This window comes from Alexandromys fortis, unplaced genomic scaffold (genome assembly GCF_014885135.2).
Source record: "Alexandromys fortis isolate MF-2015 unplaced genomic scaffold, M_Fortis_MF-2015_v1.1 scaffold_432, whole genome shotgun sequence".
Classification (NCBI taxonomy): Eukaryota; Metazoa; Chordata; class Mammalia; order Rodentia; family Cricetidae; genus Alexandromys; species Alexandromys fortis.
Window position 1 is genome coordinate 111,143 of NW_026068309.1, and position 21,697 is coordinate 132,839.

General features: G+C 42.3%; 1 protein-coding gene across 1 annotated transcript in view; it reads left to right on the plus strand.

Annotated features, from left to right (window-relative positions):
- The first annotated feature begins 2,315 nt into the window (after positions 1 to 2,315).
- Gprin3 (GPRIN family member 3) overlaps positions 2,316 to 21,697 on the plus strand; it is a 70,420-nt gene continuing 51,038 nt past the window's right edge. The window contains exon 1 of the mRNA XM_050132670.1: positions 2,316 to 2,475. The gene's annotated coding sequence lies outside the window, so the exon portion shown is untranslated. The remainder of the gene's footprint in view (positions 2,476 to 21,697) is intronic.

The window sequence follows — 21,697 nt, forward strand, 5'->3', positions numbered from 1 at the left end:
AGCTGAAAAATCTACATCTTGCAGACAACAGGAAGTCAGCTGAGACATTGGGCAGTGGGCGGTATCCTGAGCATCGGAAACCCCATAGTCTACCCCCACAGTTATATATTTCCTGCAGCAAGGCTATATCCACTGCAACAAAGCCACCCTATTCATTCCATTCTTTATGAGATTATGGGGGCCAGTTACATTCAAACCACCACACTTGGTTTTTGTTTGCATTTGTAACAGCTTCATTTCTCTTACACATGTGTGCTGTTGAGGACAGAACCACACAAACTGCTGCTGAAGCAGGGATTCCAACTGTAACAGGGTGTTACTTAACAATCACCCAGCCGGACAGTGGTGGTGCACGCCTTTAATCCCAGTACTTGGGAGGTGGAGGCAGGCGGATCTCTGTGAGTTCGAGGCCATCCTGATCTACAAGAGCTAGTTCCAGGACAGGAACCAAAAGCTATGAAAAAACCCTGTTTCAAAAATTAAAAAAAAAAAATTACCCAATGTCCAGCTTATCTGAAACAGTCTCGATCTGTTGTTTACCGTCCTGACCATAACCCTATATGGCCTCTGCATGGCATTGAAAGTATTTCTTGCCAGGACTTATTTACTGATGTCATTTCTTGAATGATTTTCACAGGTGAGCTTAAGTAGAAGAAGCTTCCCAACAGTTTAAAACATCTGAACAAAAAAGGTGTAAGTAAAACCTAACAGAAGCTGTGGAACTTACTCTGTGCAATGGGAAAACAGAATGAAGACCCTGTGTATGCCCTGACCTTAGGAACTTATGAAGTTGTCTTACTTTATATTGCAGAAGAGATTTTTGCCTATCATTAACTGGGTGTGTATATGATTGAAATAATTATGGGAATATGGAAGAGGTATGTGCATAAGAAATGAATATGCAACCTATTTATCAACTGACAGAGAGAACCACCCAAATTATGCCCTTTAGACCACACCTTTCTTCTGTGGCTTTGAGAAAGAACTCTCACTTGTGTGGTCTGCTGTACTGCCTGTCTTGACAGTGTAGCCCTGTGCGACACTACACTGCACCTGCCCCCTGAATAAAGTTATCTTGCTCTGTTTCCACATCACTATGAGCCCTTACTTTCAGTCTCTGCTTAAAAGCCTAAGAACCTGGGAAGACGAAACCGCACTCCAGCCACTCTTGTGAGACAGCTATTTCAGGAGGGACCTGGGGCCACTGCAACCTTTGCACTCCCTTCCTCCTTCAACTAAACAGAGACTGGAGGACAGCTTTCCACTTCTGTGCTCGGGAGCTACGATATAAATTCTGAAAGCCCTCAACCCACCTTCGGGAAGTATCTATTACTAACATTAAAGAATCTTATTTAAACTCTTGGCCCAATGACTGAGACTTTTCCGTCTGACCTGGAATCCTTTTTAAAACTCAGATCCCTGAGCCCGGCTATAGTCGCCATTTCAACTGGATCCCTGGGAAAGCCCTGAGTTCTAGCTGGGAGGCCATTGCTTGGAGGGGTTGGCACCTCAACCAGGCTGCTCACTATCCCAATCTCAAGCAAAGTATCAAAACATGATGCGCTAAAAGGAGCAACACCCCCTTAATAAGTAGTTGTGAGAATTACAGCTGCATACTTTGCAAACCAATACTCATTTATAATAGTTCATGCAGTGTTATTTAGCATCATCTAACAGCCGCTAGACTGCACCCTACCTATATTTGGTGTTGCCACAGAAGAACAAAGGGGCTGTGTCTAAAGCCATCTAGACTCTTGGAGGGAGGTATGAGGGAGAGGGACAATTACAGTCACAATTCCAAATACTTTTGATGCTTTCCATTTTACAACACATACCAAACTCCTATGGTCCGCTTGCTTTCAAATCACAGTACATGACTTTAGAAGTAGCCATCTAGTCCTCTATACTCGGACAGTGGGCATGATGAACTGCTGGAGGGAGTAAGAGTCAGACTTCCTACGGAGTGGCTCTGGGTCCCCAGCATTCTTCCTTAATCTCCTTCTTAACTTTCCATCTGTCACTTGTCCCCCTACCTTCTAGTCCTCTGAGCTCAGCCTTCTAGTCCTCTGAGCTCCCTCTGGGCGCTAGGCTTCCCGCTCTGTGGCCCATCCGGTCGGCTAGGGCGGAGTTCGCCTTGCTTGTCTGTGGAGTTGCAGCCAGGACTCAGCGGCTGGGGCCTGGCCACGGGGGCGCGCAGGGCGGGCACGGATCTATCTGCCAGCACGTGAACTCCACCTCCACGCTGGCTAGGCGCCGAGCGGCGGGGCTGCTGGTCTCCGCCCCGCTCCAGCGCCGCCTCAGCTCTTGGCATAGTAGTCTCAGTTCCTGATCGAGCAGAGCTGGCTCCTGGCTGCAGAGCACCGCGGCATGCCCCCCAGCATCGGTGTGGCCGAGCCAGGACTGGAAATACACGTGCGACTGGAAGCCTAGCACCGCGCAGGCAAAGGCTCAGCCAGGGACAGCCCGCAGGAGCAGGTAAGCAACCCGCCGCCGCCAGAGAGGAGCCGCCCCCGCGGCCACCTGGCCCAGTGGCCAGCCTTGGGACAGGAGCTGGCAATGTGCCCTGTGCTAGGGAAGGAGAAATTTGGTTCCACATTTTGGTCGTGGATTTTTTGCCTGTTGCTCATGTCCCCAGCCCATCTTGCTTCCCAAGAAGGGCGATGTTTCCCGCAGGTGATGTATTTCTCTGCAAGGTTATTGCTCCCTAAGCTCTGACTCAAAGGTAAAAGAGGAAAGCCGCTTGATGATTCCGATCTGGAAATCCTAATCAGTAGGATATGCACACAACGAATATGGGAAGAGGGGCGTGTTTCTCTCTCTCTCTCTCTCTCTCTCTCTCTCTCTCTCTCTCTCTCTCTCTCTCTGTGTGTTGTGCTTGCGCGCGTGTGTTTGGCATTTTTATTATTTTCCTGTGATTATTTCCTGTAAGGTCAAAAACCAAGTCATATGCACTATTCCCCCGTTTTACATGCGTACATGTGTATGTATTTATTAATATATTTGCATATGTATTTATTCTTGAGGTAGGAAGGAAGAGAAGAGGAAGGTTGGACTGAGGCTGATAAAGGGAAATCAGTGCCAAGCAGGATCAGCGTCTAGAGGTGAACTTTGGAACCACAGTAAATCAAGGCAGCGACTAGTGGGTGATAAACCCTTCTCCGGGCAGATTATAGAGAAGGTCTGAGATGTTCATTCAGTACACAGCAAATCTTCTTGCTTCACAGACAAATGGAAAAGACAGGCGTAGGCAAGCTTTTAAACACTGGACAAAAGGGGAGGAGAAAGAGGGGAGACTTGGCGCTGGAAAGTCAATTGGGGTGGAGGGAAGGCAGATCAGGCTTCAGGGGCTTTTGAGGGGGTGTAGAGAGGAGTCTCTGGTTGCATGTGGGCAGTTCAAGGTTAGGGTGATGTGAGAGCAGCTAAGGAGGTGGGGGAGATACAAAAGAGTGGAGTGGGTGCTTTAGAAAGGGAGCTATAGGTAGCCACCCACCTGCAGCCGCCTTGTCTGAAGGTATCTAATTCCCTCCATTTTCATAGCACATTCGTTCAGAATCCATAGGTCCATGCTTTCATTTCTTTCTTTTTTCTCTCTTTTTTTTTTTGTGAAATCTGGGTCATGCCACAATGGGAAGAAACTGAAGTGTTTACAACACCAGAAAGATTTGGAGAGAGAGTGATTAAGGCTTAGCTTCATGAAATATTTACACAGCTCTTGCGTGGGCTTTTGTTTGCTCTTGTTGGTGCTTCTGCATATTTTACCTTGATAATGCCTTGAGCAGACTTCTCCTGAAAGAGCCTATTTTCTAGCTGGAAACTATTCTTTCCTTTCCATTGTGTTCACCATTGGCCTGTCCTGAGTAACAGTTGTGGGAAGAAAGATATATGAGTCAGAGTACAAAGAAGAAAATCTCTATTGCTAGCCTCAGATGGCCAGAGTTCACATAGAGAATCTTCATTGATGAAGAGTAAGGAAGAATTTGTTCAGTTTTTTTTTCTCCAAATTTGTGGTGTGGTATGTGGTGTGTGTGTGTGTGTGTGTGTGTGTGTGTGTGTGTGTGTGTGTGTGTGTTTAGTGGGGAGACTTTATTGATCGTAAACAGGAAGACAATGTAGTAACCACCATTCCTATCACCAGTCTAGACGTTCTGTCACTTGAATGCCAAGAACTCAAGAAGACACAATTAGCCTGCTGCTTCAGTGTGGTGAGATGTCACCTAATCACCAAGTACTGTGGGGAACGTGGTATAGCATGGCATACTCACGGGGGTGGGGGGGGGGGTGGGTGGAGGACTAGCTATATCAGTTAACCTCAGTTAGTGAAGAAGTGTACTTCCGGCAGTATGTACTAAAATTTGAGTGTTTTAATTGCCTCGAAGACTTTCCCAGAACCATTATTAGTTCTTGATTATGTCTGAGATATACTTTAAAAGACGCATTTAGAAACAGCTATCCTTCACTGTTGGAGATCTGTCACAAAATCTGCCACTTATTGGGAAGTCGTTAAATATCAGCCATAGAATCCCAAAATGATAGAATACTGGCTTCAGACAGGGAAGGCACAATTTCCCACACAGCTTGCAGTGGGGCTCTCCATGGTGGCTGCGCCCCCCCCCCCCTTTCTGCACTCGCTCCTTCATTCAGCCATCCAGTCACTTGCTCATTCAGGTACTCAACTTGTGTTTTCTTGAACAAGGCATGGCCCTTGAATGTGAAAAACAAGAATAAGTAAGACAGAGTCTGAGCTTAAAGCACTTAATGAAGAGACAGATGACGATGCCTAAGAAACTGTGGGAAGGAGCTTCAGTGGTCAGGTTGAGGAGGTGAGGTAAACAAAGCAAGTTTCCTAGGAACCATACCTATGAGAGCTGCCACTCTGATTAAGGGGAGAGGGAAGGCCCTTAAGTAAGCAGATGCCTTGGAAGGCAGTCCTGGGACGGGAGTCCCTAAAGGAAGAAGATGGGGAGAAAGAAGGAAGCAACTGTCTATTGCCAAGCTCAGTCCTGAAGGGCTTTGACCTCAGCCTTAAGGAAACTCTTCTGTTTGGAGACAACGAATCCATTCATAGCAGGGCTGTTCTAGATTGTGCTTATCCACATCTATATGCTTCTAAGATCGGCAATTAATAGTTTAATTTACATTTGTCTGCTTAGAGGAGAGAAGGGCCTTTGAGTAAGCCATGACTTTCTGTGCCTCAGCTACTTCATGGCCAGTGTCCATCACTGCTTGGTTTGTTGTGAAGGCCCATGAAGGAGTAGAGATTGAGTTTATAAAAATGAATTTTAGAAATGTGTGGAATCTTTCCTGGTTTTGCTTTTAATTTGTATTTATTTACTTCTTTGTTCATTTGTTTCGAGACGTGGTCTTGCTCTGTAACACAGACTGCTTTTAAACTCACAATCCCCCTGCCTCAACCTCTCAAGTTCAATGAAAGAAGGCATGCACTACCACACCCAGCTTGGAAATCTTATTTTTATGATAACAGAACTCAGGGATAAAAGATGGATACTAGTGACTACAGAAAGCATTTTAAATACCTATAATGACTCCATAAGACAAATGCAATCAACAAATAACAGTTATATCTGGAAAATGGATCAAAGAAATCCCGAAAGACACATAGATGTTTGTGTTAATTTTTAAACGAGAGATATAATTATATCAACCGTGTAATAATTGGTAACCAACCTCCTAGACCTGGGCATTTCAAACCTCGAGGACAGTTTAGGGAATATGATCAACATTTTTATTGTTGAATATACCAAGGATAGAATTTAAAGGTAGATGCAGCCCAGAGGAGTTTTAAATGGTTTGTTTTTACATAAGTACATAATGAATCATGATGTAAGTGTGTGCTCCTGCTTCCCATGTCCTGACTCATCCGGCTGCTACTTACTGCTTTAGGTTTACAAGATGCAGGCGTTGAACTAAGATCACCACGCAGGCTTTTATGCACTGACTTGAGCAGTATAACTGCATCACTGAGAAGATAACACCTGGGAACTGACCAAATGTGTCAACAGAAATTCAGAGGACATAGTCCTTAGTGCGGAATCCATCCGAAAAGCTTCAGCGAGGGGTTGGAGCTTGAGTTAGATTGCGAATGATGGTTGAATTCAAGTGGGTAGTGAGAAAAGGGTGGTACGTAGACATGTAGAAAATAGGTGTTTACTACAGAGAAACCATCAACATATGAATCATTCTCCCAGTTGCTGATTTCTCACTGCCTACTCTCTATCCACATCCCACTCTACCTGGCAAAAACAACAGCCACTGATACAGCAAACTCTGAATGACTGCACACTGTCATTAATGACTGCCTTCATGTTGTAGCCAAGAACTTTAATTGCTCTCCCTGCAGGTCTTCTGCTTTATGTCATTTGTCCTATCCCTTTCCATTCCTCCCCATTTCCGTATAACTGATAGCTTATCTCTATAGCCGAATATATAGCATTTAGTGTTGTTGGTCATTTTATAGCTAAATTTTCTTTTCTTAATACTTCCAATTTCAGGAAAATCTAGATAGAAAGGTCATTACAGCAGGAACCTGTCCTTTCCTTCATGATTTTTCTTGTTACAGTCGTTTCCTGGTTGGACCTAGATTCGGTTGAATATGATAATTGAACTTCTGACTATTGACAAGATGTACCAACGCATAGCATGACTCATTTCTCAGAACACAGCTACAAGCACTCGAACAGAGGGGGCAGGGAGGTAGTCAGGTATTGTCACGTTCAAATAGCAAGCATGCATCATGAACAGAATCCCAGGCTGGACACCATCACTAAGCAGCCACAAACCTAAGGAGCTTCAGTGGTCAGCACGCCATTGGCCTTATTTTCTTTCCTTTAGTTATTTGGAGTTATGACTGCCATTTTAGTCTAATGTTTAAATATTTTTGTGTGAAACATAAATATCTTGGGTTGGCAAAATGGCTCAGTGGATAAAAACACTTGCTGCTGCGCCTGATGACATGTTCTATTCACACTTTCTGGAAGGAGGGAACCTCTAGGGAGTGTATCCCCTATGCCAGACATATACTCAAGAAAGGAAGGAAGGAGGGAAGGTGGGACAGAAGAAGAGAGGGAGGGAGAGAGGGAAGGAAGGAAGGAAGGAAGAAAGGAAGGAAGGAAGGAAGGAAGGAAGGAAGGAAGGAAAAGTGATAAAATTTAAATTTTAAAAAAGGCAGTTTGCATCTGCATTCTCTGTTGTGGGTGCCTAATGGTTATTGTGAAGAGAAAAAGTCACAACAGAAAGTTTTGGTGCCCTTAAAAACAATTTGACTTTCTCCCATGTCTTGCTGTCTCCCCTCTGGAATAAATCCACACTGTGATATTGACTCCCTCTGAATGAAGCTATGCCTTTACTCAGAACAACAGCACTAGGCCATATAGATTCACCATCATGAGTTCATTGATTTAAAGTCAAGATATGAGGATTTTAGTGTTTCCCTACTCCATCATTCTTTTCCTATAGCTGAGTGTTTAGATTAGTGGTAATTTGACAGTTTAGCATTCCATTTAGGTTTGGGACGATAAAATTGGAGGCTGCATTTGAATTGGAAAAACAGTCTTGAATTAAATGGGGGAAATGTCTATATAATCTTATAGCTTAAATGACTCAGTGTCTTGAATGCCAATAAAAAAATCGCTCACTGATTTTTACCTGGGCATGTGTTGGAGTTAGCAACATAGTAACAGCACTCCAGTCTTCAAGCTTATTTTGAAGCCAGCTATAACTTAGGACCAGATCATAAAGGCCAGAGAGCAATAACTGACCCATGACCAGACAGCTAAATGAAATGACGTCTTGGTTCCTAATCCCAAATCCAGGGGTGTTTAGAAATCTGTATTGTCTTAAGGCTCCCAAAAGATTCTGATAGGCATATTTTGGACCATTATATAGCAATAGCAGAGTCCCTGTGAGTCTGTAACATTTCTTCAGTCATGTTAGGTTACAGCCCAGGCACAGGGCCCAGCGGGGTTGCAGGGTGGCAGTGGTAGTGATGATGTGTGCTGTCAGAGTCTCCTCCTCGGAGACAGAAGAGACTAACATGTAGTCTTTCCTCCCAAATTGAGGGTGAGTGAAATGTGCCTTTCTAAATCACAAGCTAAGATGAAAGATGGAAAAAAAAAACCTCTGTTTTATGCAGTATCTCTCTCCTACAGAGTCACAATTCAGAATGAAAATCTGGAAGCCATGACCAATTTTGCAGCACAGAGAATTTGCATAGTGTGCTCACTAAGGGCAGCGTATGGGAAGAGCCATGAAAACTTCAGACCCTCTCTGGCCCTATAGTTCCAGGTGACAGTAAAACTATGGAGATCAGCTGGATGGTTCCATTGGGAGTGTTTAATTCCTGGATCCTCATGACGATGTGTACCACTCTTGCTGCTGCTGGGAAGTTAGCTGTAGTCAGGATTCACAACCATGAGGCTCTCAGAGCCAAGAAATCCATAAAACAAAACAAAACAAAACAACAACAACAAAAAGACAAGTCCCAGGCCTCTCTGGGACCTCCATAGTGTTGCTAAGTGAGTGGTAACTATCACAGATCCAAAACTCCTTCAAAACTCACATTTATATCTAGCAATTTTCTGTTAGAAAAAGGAAGCCTCAGACAAGATATTTTAAGCATACTGCAAACAAACCACTGAAGTGGGAGATCAAGTTTGTGAATAATAAGATATTGATAGATTCCTGATTATTTTTCAGGTCTATTGATTATAAATAGCCTAAATGTTAAGTAAGCATATTGTGTCATGGGAAGTTCCTTATAACGGATGCAAATTTGCTTACATGTAATCCTTAAGAGATCAGAGCCCTTGTGCTCTGTTTCCTGAGTAATGGGAGCATCCTCATTTCAGCACTTGTGGACCACTGATTTCTGAAGTGTAATCGGCTCTGCCCATGTACTCCCCTTAGTGAGTACTCTGTACAAATTCTCTAAGCTGCATAATTTGGCATTGCTTCCAGATTTTCATTCTGAATTGTGCCTCTGTAGGAAAGAGATACTGAATTAGAGACGTCTTGTTGTTCCCATTCTGTGTTAGCCTGTGATAAGAGTGTGCTTTCCCATGATAAGCTTTTGTAAATTGTTATAAGCACTGTTCATTGTGAGTTCCACTTTGTTCAAATCTGGTCTTTGTCTTTGCTGTATGGCATTTAGAAATAAATGCTCATTTCTTCTAAGTCAGTTTCTCAGTGCACTCAACCATAGGTTGAAGCTTTGCTATTTTCCCAAACTTTCCTTGATTCTTGAGCACTGTGTATGGAATTGGTGAATAAATAGCCTCAACGTTTTCACATGTGCTTAGTATATCGGTATTTAAGAATGCCCTTTAAAAAATTCTATAAATTATTTCTCCTTAAAAATGAAAGCAAAATGAAGTAATAGTGAAATAAATAGAGTTTTAAGTAAAGACTGGTTTTGTTTTCATTTTGAACATTCTCTGAAAGCAGAGAGCAGAAACTTGTCAGCTAGGGGGTAGAGGCTTAGCTCTGAGTAGGTGTGAACCGGCTTGGCAATCCCCACAGCCTCAGCATGATTTCTTGTCTTTACCTTGCTTCTTAGAACAGATGACAGCATTTCAGAGATCCTCACTGCATGGGCCTCAGCTTTGTGGACCTGGATAGGTACCAGCTCAGAAACTAAAACCCATCAGTCAGCAGTCCAGCCAAAGCATCTTAGCCTGCAGGTGTTTGATTTTCACTAAGTCAACGTTCAAAGATGAAATCTATTATAAAAACATGAAATACCGGCCAACGTTCTCTGGGTAGGCACAAAACAGCTGCCCATGCTATCTGCGTTAACATTATTACAATCTCCACTTCCCCCTGCTGCCCCTCTGACCTTGAGGTTTCCTGTAAGTCACTTGTGCACACCCCTTCCACTTTATTCTGAAATGCACTTAGGACTCGCAGGTATGAGTCTTGGAACTCTGCAAGGGGTGTTCCAAAGGTGCCACAGGACTCTAGACTTCCATGTCTCAGCTAACTGCTTTAAATGGGCCAGCTTAAAAAGTTCCCATCTTCAAAATATTTAGATTGTATAAAATCTTAATAAATGCAAGTTGAGTTGACCTAGTCTGTTAGTAGGAGTAGAGGAGTTTTGTTTGTTCATTTGATTGGCCGCTTACTTGATTTTAACTGTCTTGAAATTACAATCATTATCAGTTTTTACAATAATTTATTTTTTTCTTCCTCTGAAAGAGCCATTTGAATTGCTTTACATAATTTTAAATGCATTGATGCTTACATACAACATCATATGTTGTTTATATGCCATATTTGCTTAGCCTTCTGAAAGCTCAGAGCAACTCCTAGGCTTTGGAGTATGGGTACGTGAACTAATCTTCCAAGAGTAGCATGGATGCATATCCCTGTTCCTGGCTGGGTCTTGTGAGCTGAGATAAATTCTCTAAGATAATTGCTGCCTCTGCATATGACCCTTCACTGAAGCTAATTATGAATATGCTTGCCACTGGACCTCAGAATGGTGCTGTTGATATGGATAGAGGGATAGAGTTGAGGTGACTTTGTCAGGATTAATGAATTTGTGTTACAAATAAAGACAGATACCCCTTTGCTTATTTTGTTTGCTTTTTGGTCTTTGTTTTTAACACAAGGTTTCCTATATCCCAGACTGATCTCTAACTGGCTGTACAGTTGGAGATGACCTTGAACTTCTGAGCCTCCTGCCTCTACATACAGAATGTTGGGGTGTTTATTCTGCCCTGACCAGATTTTCTGTGGTGATGGGATCAAAACCAGGACTTCATTCTCCTTAGGCACTCTGCTGACTAAAATGCACCCCCACGAGACAACAGGATGAGATCCCAGACCAACCTTTGGGAAGCAAAAGCTGCCTCAATAGCTCTGAAGTCTCTCAGCCTTCTTCAGCTTTCCTTTCTTGTGAGCACTTCATAAGGCACCCCCACATCAGACCTCCTACCTTCTTTCTAAAAGCATCCCCTCATCTAATTATTAATCCTAAAAGTGTCGGTGCTGCAGCAGCTTCATGCCAGGAAGACAGTGCTGAGAATAGCATCATTTGAAGGGAATAGGGAACGCAGCACTACATCCACTTTGGGCTCTCTGCAGCATTTCCTTGCGCCGTAGGAAGTGTGTACCTGTTGGTGCCATGCACTCTGAGATGCACTGATCGCGTGGAGGCTCATGATCATAAAATTCTTCAGAAATAGTTTTTTTTCTTAGTAAAGGTAACATAAGTTTAATATTTCTGTAAGAAAGTGATCTCTAGATCTCCTACTAGATCTAGATCACTAGATGGCTGAATAAGCGAATACCCCTGTGGGTTTTGTGACTTCTGAGAGGAGGGCCCCTGGAGGTAACAATGTAAGCCAGGATGGACTAGGGATATGTCAGCTCCTTAGCCTTTATAGATTAAAGAAAAGCATTGATGGATTTATTCTGGAGCTGGCTTTTAAAAATGTGACTGGGGAAGTCCCTGCTTGGAGGAAGTGCAATTCATTAGTCATTAGTCTAAGCATACTGAGCCTGGGCTATGAGCTAGGGGATCTAGAGTTGAAGGAAATAGCCTAAGCATTTAAATAATCCCCAGCCTCCTGGAAAACTCAACTGTGATTCACCAAAGTAACAGTGGGCCATTCTCCCAGCCAGGATCTCAGGAATTCCCCCAAGTAATCTGACAACAAACATCCCTGCCTCTGTCCCCTGTATCTCTTCCTTCTGTAGGCTCCATCAGTTAAGCATAGCTTCTGTGCATCTTCCTAGTTTTACTACATGCTTGCTTCACCCATGTTTCTTTCTTCCCTGGTAGGTCAATCTGAAAACTAGAAATAATTCTCTGTCTAGTTTTAATGTTTCAGAAAATAAGACCTCAGACACATGTCTTCAACTGTGTGATAAAGTTATTCTATAACTGTTAAAATCCAGAAACCAAGGCACAGTAAGAGCAAAGAGGCAGACTAAAGAAAAACCTTCCCGTTTCTACTGATGGCTGGCCTTAGCACCGGAAGTCTCTTCTGAGTCACAGCCTTGGTAAAACTTCAAGAAAATAGCTACAAATAAGATAAGCAAGAGTAACATTATTACAGAAATCATTTTATTTTAAAGATAATAATATAACAAATGTTATAAAAGATTCATTATACTGATAAACCATTGCTGAATTGCTGGTGGTCCTCCAGTAAATGTTGAGTGGTTAGTGACTATTGGCTTCGATAATTGCATAGACCTGGGGACACTCTCTACCCTAGAGCCTCATTATTGGGGCTCCCATTCCAGAATGCTGGAAATGTCCAGCTGTTCCCTTAGCTGCTCTTTCAAATGCCTCAGACCCTCTTGCATTGCCCTCCCCCCCCCCGCCCTGAGCCCCAACTTGGTGCTGCCCATCACTATTCTGTGGATCTCTGCTCCGGACCACAAACCTGGTAACTGAAGTAATAATGCTCACTTCTGGAATTTTCAAGAGTGATTGTTCCTGTTTCTATCGCAAACTGAAGGGGAGGTGTCCTTGCTTTTTCACCTAAAAAGCAAGAGAGGAAACTAAGGGCAGGGTGGCACTTCTGTGTGAAGGAGCAAGCAGACCTGTCGGGAGATGGGGGAAAGAGTGAAGAGGGAGCAAGAACTGAGAGGAACCTTGCAGACGCTCAGCCATGTTGACTCTAGGCAGTAGGAGAAGGCTGGTGTGTTATATTTTATCCATCTGCTTTTTAAGAAATGGATGACAAAGATTACAACTCATACAATTCTCAAACTGCTCTTCCAGATTCCCTGTTGGTACCATTCTGCTGAACCCATTTCTCATGAAAGCTAGAAGGTTACCCTATTAACCTCCCATTTAAAAATATAAGGAAACAGGTTCGGCAAACTCTGCTGATGGGAATACTATCTATTCAGAGTCACTCGGCTGCAAAGCCGGCTTCCATATGCCATGCTGTGCTGACCCTCGAAAATTATCAATAGGAATGACTAACCAGGATTTAATGGGTAGATTTCTCCCAACTTGAATTTCATTTGATGATACTTTAAAAATAACTGAAAACTTCTGAAATAGACATTAGACATTGTTTTTAATAAACGGGTAAGTTCCAGGACAAGCCTTTTAAGTCTGTAAATCATTGTATAGGCAATAAAACCAGCAAACATGACTTTATCAGAATATCCAGGTAACACATATGTTCAGCAAACAACATTTCTTTGTTTCTCAAAAGCAAAGCTAAGTGCTTTCTCTCTAGTCACGTGCACAGGCAGTACACACATGTGCACAAGCACGTGAACACTCACATGCACAGAAGGGATAGCCAGGCCTGTGTTTTGTTGAACTTGCCATGGACTTTGGACTTAGGAACTATTTATAGAACTGGTGTTTCCGAGATTGCTCTTTTAATCTTAGATATTCATTACTCAGAAATGTTAAGCAATGCCCTATGATAGCTTGTAGCTAAGTGTCCTGCGTGAAAACAACTGAAGAAAGAAAACCGTGTGTACGGGAGGCTGCAGATAGCCTTTAAACTTTGATGCCACGCAAATGCTAAGGTCTTCATTATCGGTGTTCTTCATGGCACTCACTGTCATGCCAGAGCCTCATCCGTGCAGTGAGCTACTTCCCCACTCTCAAGCTATGTTTGTGATGCAGCAGTGGACTTGAAATATATCAATCTCTGTCAACTTCAACGATGAAAATTAACTATTCTTAAAAGTCATAGATATTTTCCTAGTAAATAAGAAATTGGGGGAATTCTCCTCAGGGCTGGTCTTGTCCTGCTCCTCTGGAAGCCTTTCACCACCATTACCATGTCAAAAAACCCTCTCTGTTGCAAGAGGTGGTGGCAAGGACTGTGCTCTGTTGTGTCTGGAGACTTCCAGTGGCTTGTGAAATGAACTTAGATAGTCACGGGTTTCCTTCTAAGTTTAACAGTTACGAAAGTAGGAAAGATGTCTTTAGAAACATCTGACTGGCATGCCAAACCTGTGATGTCACGGGTGAAATTCCTTGTGCAGAGGCTAATCTTTTCTAAATAGGTCAGTAGCTAAAGTCTACTTAATAAAAATATTCAGTAAAAGTTAATTTAGATAAGTAGCATCTAAGAGAAGATCAATGTAATGGAAATATTCACGTGGTCCAGGAGGCCATGCTGTGGGCCTCAGTTCCTGCTGTGGATGTCAGCTCCAAGTCCTGCTCCTTTTCACCCCGTCCATCAGGGTTCATTCTTTAGCCATGTTCCATGCTCATGGAGTTAAGATGCCCCTGACACTTTTTCCAAGACACATCCTTTTTACTATATACCCTTACTTACCATATACCCTTACTTACACCCTTCTGCTCACCAGTAAGCTTGCTTTAGTTCACTTATAGGTAGATTTTTAAAGAGATGCTCCATGAAACACTCATGCTCTAGGCCAGTGGTTCTCAATCTGTGGTTTGTGACCACTTTAGGAAGGTGTCGAAGGATCATTTCACTGGGGTCACCTAAGGCCATCAGAATGTAAACAGAGATGTTTACCTTACAACTCATAATGGCAGAAAATTCCAGCTATGAAGTAGCAATGGAAATGATTTTATGGTTGGGGGTCACCACAACAAGAGGAACTGTATTAAAGGGTCACAGCCTTAGGAAGGTCGAGAAGCACTGCATCAGGCAGTGTAGATACATAGGGAAGCTGTGAAACTCCTAGCTGCCATCAACAGTGTTCTTGTGAGTATTGAACATCTGCCATTCCTGCTGAAGACAAAGCCCTTGAGAGTCCTGGACCATAATCTTTTCTTTGTCCTTCCTGAACGCTTAGAGATCTTTGGTAGGAAGTCCCTCCATTGATAACGTGCCCTGTAAGAGACTCATATCACAAACCTCAAGGTGTGTTCTGAAGGAAGGTATTATGAGCACAAACAAAAGGGCTCTATTCTCACAGCTAGACACGGAGACTCTGAAGCCACTTTAGACACTGTAGGAGAAACTGGTGCTGATTTAGGGTTGTAAGGTAATTCGTTTTTGTTCACTTGGAGATTTTACAAGGTCAAGACACATGTGAAAATTTAGCACGTCGGTTTCTTGGAATTTAAAAAAGATCAGCGACATTGAGATGGGAGCAGTAGTATTTCATTGCTTTTTTCACATAAACTACGCCCCCCCCCCACACAATAAATGGTTAAGGTGAAACTATTATTAGGGTTGTTTGCCCTCAGGGAACATTTCCGACCATACACATGCTCCCCAATGCAGCGAACACACATTTTCGCGAGCATCTGTGTACTGTCACATCTGCTTTACGCTGGCTGGAGATTCCTGTGATTTGAATTGGTGAAGAGGAAATGGCTGTGGTTTCCTGCCGGAGTTTCAATGCAATGGTGAGAAGAGCAGGAGAGGACATGGCCCTTGTGGTTGCCTGCCTGCCTACTGCTGCTCTTGTCTCTTTTGTGAACAACAGGAAGCCAACATTTGTACTTAACTGATTTCAACTCATGTTCAGGGAGGACTAATATGCACGCCAGTGTGGAGAGGATCAAATGAAAAAAAGATACCTGCCTTGAAGGGGTGAATTCTAACAAAGAAGGTGAAATATCAATAATTTAGGCAAAGAAAAGCAAAACACAGGAGAGTTTCTCTATGTTTAGTGGAAACACATTGTGATAAGTCTGATTAATTGGAATTGCTTGTACATATATAATGTTATATTTCATTATGAGTACATGTAACTCTTCAGGTAGCCTGAGATTAGGGCATTTTCTAAAGGAAGAACTGGTCAACTCGATTAGTTTGGGTGCTGATTGGTAAGTGGGTTGATTATTTTTGAGACAGGGTCTCACTATGTAACCTGTGTTAGCTTTGAACTTACTTTGTAGCCCAGACAGTGAGAACTCCAGGCATATCTCCTGCCTCAGTCTCCTGAATGCTGTGGTTATGGTTCTATGTCATCAATCCCTGCTATGGATAGTTTTTAAGTCTGCTTATTCAACCAAAGTACAAATTATTTTGGCAAGTTTTCTGTTCTCTTAGCGTGAATTGAACTCCAGAATTAGTTATTTGGAATGTGTGTGTGAGAGAGTTCATGTGTGTGCACACACTCACACATGTGCACGCATGCATCTGTGTAAAAGAGCGTGCAGATAAGCTTGCATGCCAAATCCAAAGCAAGACATCTATGGCCTTCCCTGTTGCTAGTACCATTATTCCCTTGAAACAGAGCCTGTCCCTGAACTATAAGCTCACAGTTTTGCCTGAACTGCTGGCCAGTGTGATCTCAGGTTCAATCTGATTGCCCTCCAATGCTGGAGTTGCAACATCTATGCCTGGCTTTTCACATTTTCACATCAGATGCTAGGGATTTAAACTCAGGTCCTCATAGATGTTCTTCCCACTGAACTACCTCCTCTGCCACAGTCTATTATTTTTATATGAAGAGAGGAAAACACATATTCCAAACCCCTGCCACAAAAAGGAAAAATAAAATGATATAGTTTAATAACTTAATACTATTTCCTATGTAGCACCATAACTTTTCAAGGATTTATATTTGTTGATGTGAGTGTTTTATCTGAACATTATATGTGTCCCACATGAATGCAAGGCCTGGTGAGAACAAAAGAGGTCATTGTATCCCCTGGAACTGGAGTTACAAACTGTTGTGAGCTGCCATGTTGGTGGGAGGAGTCAATCTGGGTCCTCTGCAAGAGCAGTAAGTGCTATTAACTACTCAGCCACCTATGATAATGTTATAATGGGCATACATAGAAAAACATTTATAACCCAACACATACTCTTTACAGGAAAGACTCAATGGAAAATTACTATGGAAACTAAACAGCTCTAACAATACACAATGGTGAATACATCCTAACCTTTACATTCTATACAAGGTGGGCACCCCAAATTGCTTTTGCAACGACATAGTGCATCTTCTATCTTCTTTTTAGGCCCAGGAGATCCATGCATGAAATATTTCAACATTTCATTTGGATCACCCAATTCTCTTCTTTCTAAAGTGGGCAAATAAAAATGTATGGTTTAAACAAGTATCCATGAAAACCACTAAAAGTTTAAAATTCCAGGAAAAAAAGGAAGATGGTACAGTGGTTTAATTGAAATTCTTCTGCTATTCCAAAGAGATAAAATTAGACAATAGTACATGCCTCAGTTATGTTGGCAAATGTGTTAGTCTATTCTGGTCATACAGGACTACTTCATACATAACCAAGTAGAAGGGGAGGGAACACTGAGCATGGCCTTACTATGGAAGTACAAATATTATGAGTCTAAAAGATTAAGTTTTCAAATTTTATGGTTATTCTGGCAAATGTTCAAGAAAAGGTGACGGGGAAATGCTGAAAAAAAAAAAAAAAAAAAGGTTATTCTGGCAAATGTTCAAGAAAAGGTGACGGGGAAATGCTGAAAAAAAAAAAAAAAACCCTGACAACAAGTATAAGCAAGAACATAAGTCATCAGGGACTCTCTTTTGATAGTGGTTATCTGAGGTCCTGGAACTGCAGGGGCCTCTATATTTCTATGCAGTTATGAAGATCTGTCTAAGCTAAATCAGCATTAGAATAAAATGTATTTAGCGCATTAACTGAGCAGCTATCTTGACTTACAACCTAGAATAAACACAGTACTGACTGTTCCCTCCCCTGCTTGCAGAGCTGACTGACCTGTGGCTCCCTGTAGCTGTTCAGTGTTTCAAAACAGTTTAATATTATATGTCTTTAGTCTGGACAAAAACCAGATCCCAAATTTGAAACATATTTTTTATTCAATGTGTATTGAATATCAGTGAAGTTAAAAAAAAAAGCATTCAGTCAAGAGCTGTCTACTCTCTTGATTATGGTGATGGTTATACCTTAAACATTTGCCAGAATTAACAAACATAAAAAGAGTAGAAATAACTGTATATGAATTTTCATTATTAAAAGCAATAAAATCCAGCTGAGAATTATGGCCCAGAGTATAATATCCTCCTTGTTCTGAGGTCAGAAATCTGAGTCATCTGGAGAAAATGATTATCCTGATCCTGTTAAAATGGACCTCAGATTTCAGCTAACAGCTCCATTGCCTAAGATGACACTGTGTTACCGCTCTGGCGAGCACGTGTGTGAGCCTCACATGCCGTATTCCCTCTGCTGTCTGTGTGATTCGGGCATGCCTGATAGCCACACTCACATTCAGACGGGGGAATGATGCCTTCCCATTTTTCTGACTCATGAGCAGTGGCTTCCTGTCATAAAGGCTAATTTTGAGATACGTAGGGTCCCATGAGATGTGGGGCTTGTAACCTAGCACGAAAGAAAGACACACGCCTCAGTAACTGTCATCCAGACTACTGCAGATCCTGTAATCGAGGTTGCATCCCTGTATTGAGGCTACGGAGAGGGCTATCAGGAGAGGATTATTACACAGATTGGCATTTTTCCAGAAACTAAAATTTTCCGTTTCTAACCTCTTTGAGACATGATTTTTTCCCCTGCCATTCTCACCAGTTTTTCTCCACACATTGCCAATCTCCACCCATATGCAGGTGTGGATGGGGGGAGGGGGGAGAAAGAAAGGCGGGGAAGGACAAGTATGGTCAAGGCAAGCAAGGTTCAGCCCAAACTGAGGAGGACAGGCCAAATCGCTGACACCTTTTAAAACTGGAATGATTCTTATTGGCTGCGGTCCAGGCAGATTACTGGAAGCAATGTTTTAAAGCAGTGTTGGAAACACCATGAACGACTAGAGCTTTTTCACCATAATGAACCACTGAAGGGTTTTTGAGCACAGACTAATGGGATCAGACTGGTTTCAACAGGATATCATTTGACACAGTGAGACTGGGAGATTGACTGGGGATTGGCAGCTACTGTACTATTCTACCTGAAGAGCAGGAGGGAAGAGCTGGGACAGTGCTCTTAGTTTGACAGCAACACAGCACAGTGTCTGAAGCGCTGGGTATCAGTGACGTCACTATGGAAGACCTGTGAGTGCTATGTCACTGAGAGCTGTGCTAGGATAGTTGAGTCTCAGCTGCTGCTGTCAGAATCAAAGTTACAAATCCTTCTGCAGAAGATGAGCCAGGAATCAGTGACTTCATCACTGGAGGCAGGAAGGATGCCAAAACCACCAAATGACAGAGAAAACATTGGTGTAGTTAACACGAATAAGGATGCCAAGAGTTAGAGTCTGTGCGGGTAGAATAGCACTAAACCCAGTGGCAGATGTGGCTGGTGGCATTCAGACACAACACTCCGCTCAGCTGTCCAGCTGCACTTGGAGCGCTGAGCAGAAGAGGGAGCGGAGGCCTCAATCTGCCGTCAGTACCCTTAGACACTGATTCCCAAGGACAGGTGCAAGAGTCTTAACAAAGGGAATTCGGAGCCAGAAAAAGGGAAGTTGAAGTCAAAGCCACAAAGAGGCCATCTGCCAGCAAGAGGGAGCATCAGGCAGAAGTGACGTTGGCAGAATGACCCCAGACATTATTGCAATTAGGCATATGATTGGGTTTGCTGTGGAAAGGAAGTAAGATCCAGCACTAAGCAGTCTCACGCAAGAGGCGGGAAAGTAGGAGCAGTTACCAGACAGTCATTGAAAAAAACACACTCACCTTCCCTCACCTTTAGAGATGCTGAGAACTGTAACCCAGACCTGAAGAGGGTTGTATATGATGCTGCCTTTTTCTTTAAAAAATAAATCGCAGGCTAAATGTGTTGCATAATAACATCTCCTTCCCTTTAAAGGGTAAAATGATGTAGTTCACTTTAGTTTAGAAGATCTGTGTTTTCCTGACAGAGCATATTGTTTTCAGTAGCTCCTGAGAATACCCTTTGCAAAAGCAAATTTTCCTCAACCAGGCTGAAGCTGAATCCCATCAAGTTACATGAGCTGAGAGCAACTTGCATGCCAGATTTCCTCTTCTCTTGAGTAGTGTGTATTAAAGACTCAATTGCAGTCCTGACAGTGGCAGGCACGTGTTTTTATGAAAATGCAATTGGCTCAAAATCAATACTTAAGAGAAAAATTAAACAGAATGTTTGGTGGCATGAACATGCCTGTAATTTCCTATGCATGAGGAAGGCACAAGAGCATCATCCAGTCTGTTTGCACGGCTCAGGCCCAAGAGACTTAGCATCTCTATTTTGATGCACACAAAAATCGGCCTGCTTTGCTGAGAAACAATTTGGAATGTGTCTCTTCCAAGACCATCAACTTTTTACTCTCTCAAATAGACCCTTTAAAAAATGTCCACAACTGAGAAATCACAGTGAGAAAGAAGGAAGACTTCAGACATCTGCACTTCCCCAGGAGAAACCACTGCAAGGAGTAGGGCGCTGTGACATCTAATCACTTTTCTTCTCACAATACATTATGGCATGCATAAAGTGACTCATCAAAAAAAATCTGGGCACCCCCAGGGCTAAGAAGATGACTCGGATGGAAAAGTAGTTGATATACAAGCATGAAAACCTGAATTGATATCCCAAGCACAATGCACACTTATAATACTGGCTCTGAGAGCTGGAAACAAGAGGATCCCTAGGGCTTGCTGGCTAACCAACATAGCCAACTAATAAATTCTAGGTTCATTGAGAGACCCTGCCTCAAAAATAAAAGTTGAAGAGCAAGAATAAGACACAGTGTCTACTTTTATCCTACACATGCACACATTCACACATGAATTCACACACATATATGTACACACACACAGGAAATATAATACTGTAGGGTTTCCAATAAAATATTATATTAAAAATATGGACACTCTCAAGAAAATTGATGCAAACATCTGTTCCTGATGCTGACACTCAAGTCAACACATGAGCCCACTGGTGATTAGAACACTTGATTGTGCATTCCCCTTGCACTTCCTTTTTTTATTCTAATACAAGAGTTGCCATTTTTGGTATAGCTTCCCTACAATGTTCAATTTGGAGGAGCACATCCAGATTTTGTATGTCTTAATTTATCTGTGTAGCCCTTAAAGAACTTAGCACAAAGTATGTATAAGTGGAAGCCTCAGTGTATATTTACCGAATTCATTTCTATTTTCCATTGAGTTTAGTACTGTTGAATTCCTCGAGGCCCTGAAACTTGATTAGTATATTTAAAAAAATAGTTTATTTTGTCAATATTTTTGTGGATATGTTTTTAAATTTTTATACCATTTGACAGCAGGTTGTTGTTTTTTAATGTTTTAGTATGTTTATTACAATAAGAAAACCATGCATTTCACATAAGTACTTCTTTTCCTTTTTTATTTAGATTTTTTGAGACAAGGTGTTATGCCATCCAGGTACAGCTGCTGAGAATGTCAATAACCTGACCTCCACTTCCACTTCCCCCATGTGAGGATGGCATGCATGTGCCACCATACCCTTGAGTTACTTTTTCAAATGCTTTTTTCTTTTTAAAATTATTTTTCTTTAGAATTTCATACAAGTACTGTATTTAGATCATTTCTTCCTTCTCCCCACTCCAATATATCCATTTACTGTTGCTAGCATGTATATGTATTTAGTACAGACATCTTAAATTACATAACCTATTAGAGGTCTTATCCCTGCACAAGACTGTTATTCCCTCTCTTAGCAGCCCTTACTTGCCTGTAGCTATTAATTTGGATGTGAAGCTTTCTGAGATGTCTCCCATCCACAGTTACATGTGCTGTCAGTGTGCATGTCTTGGTTAGGCAGCAATATTGTTAGTATGTCAAGCCTGTAACTCCCTGTCAGATATATAAGGCACTG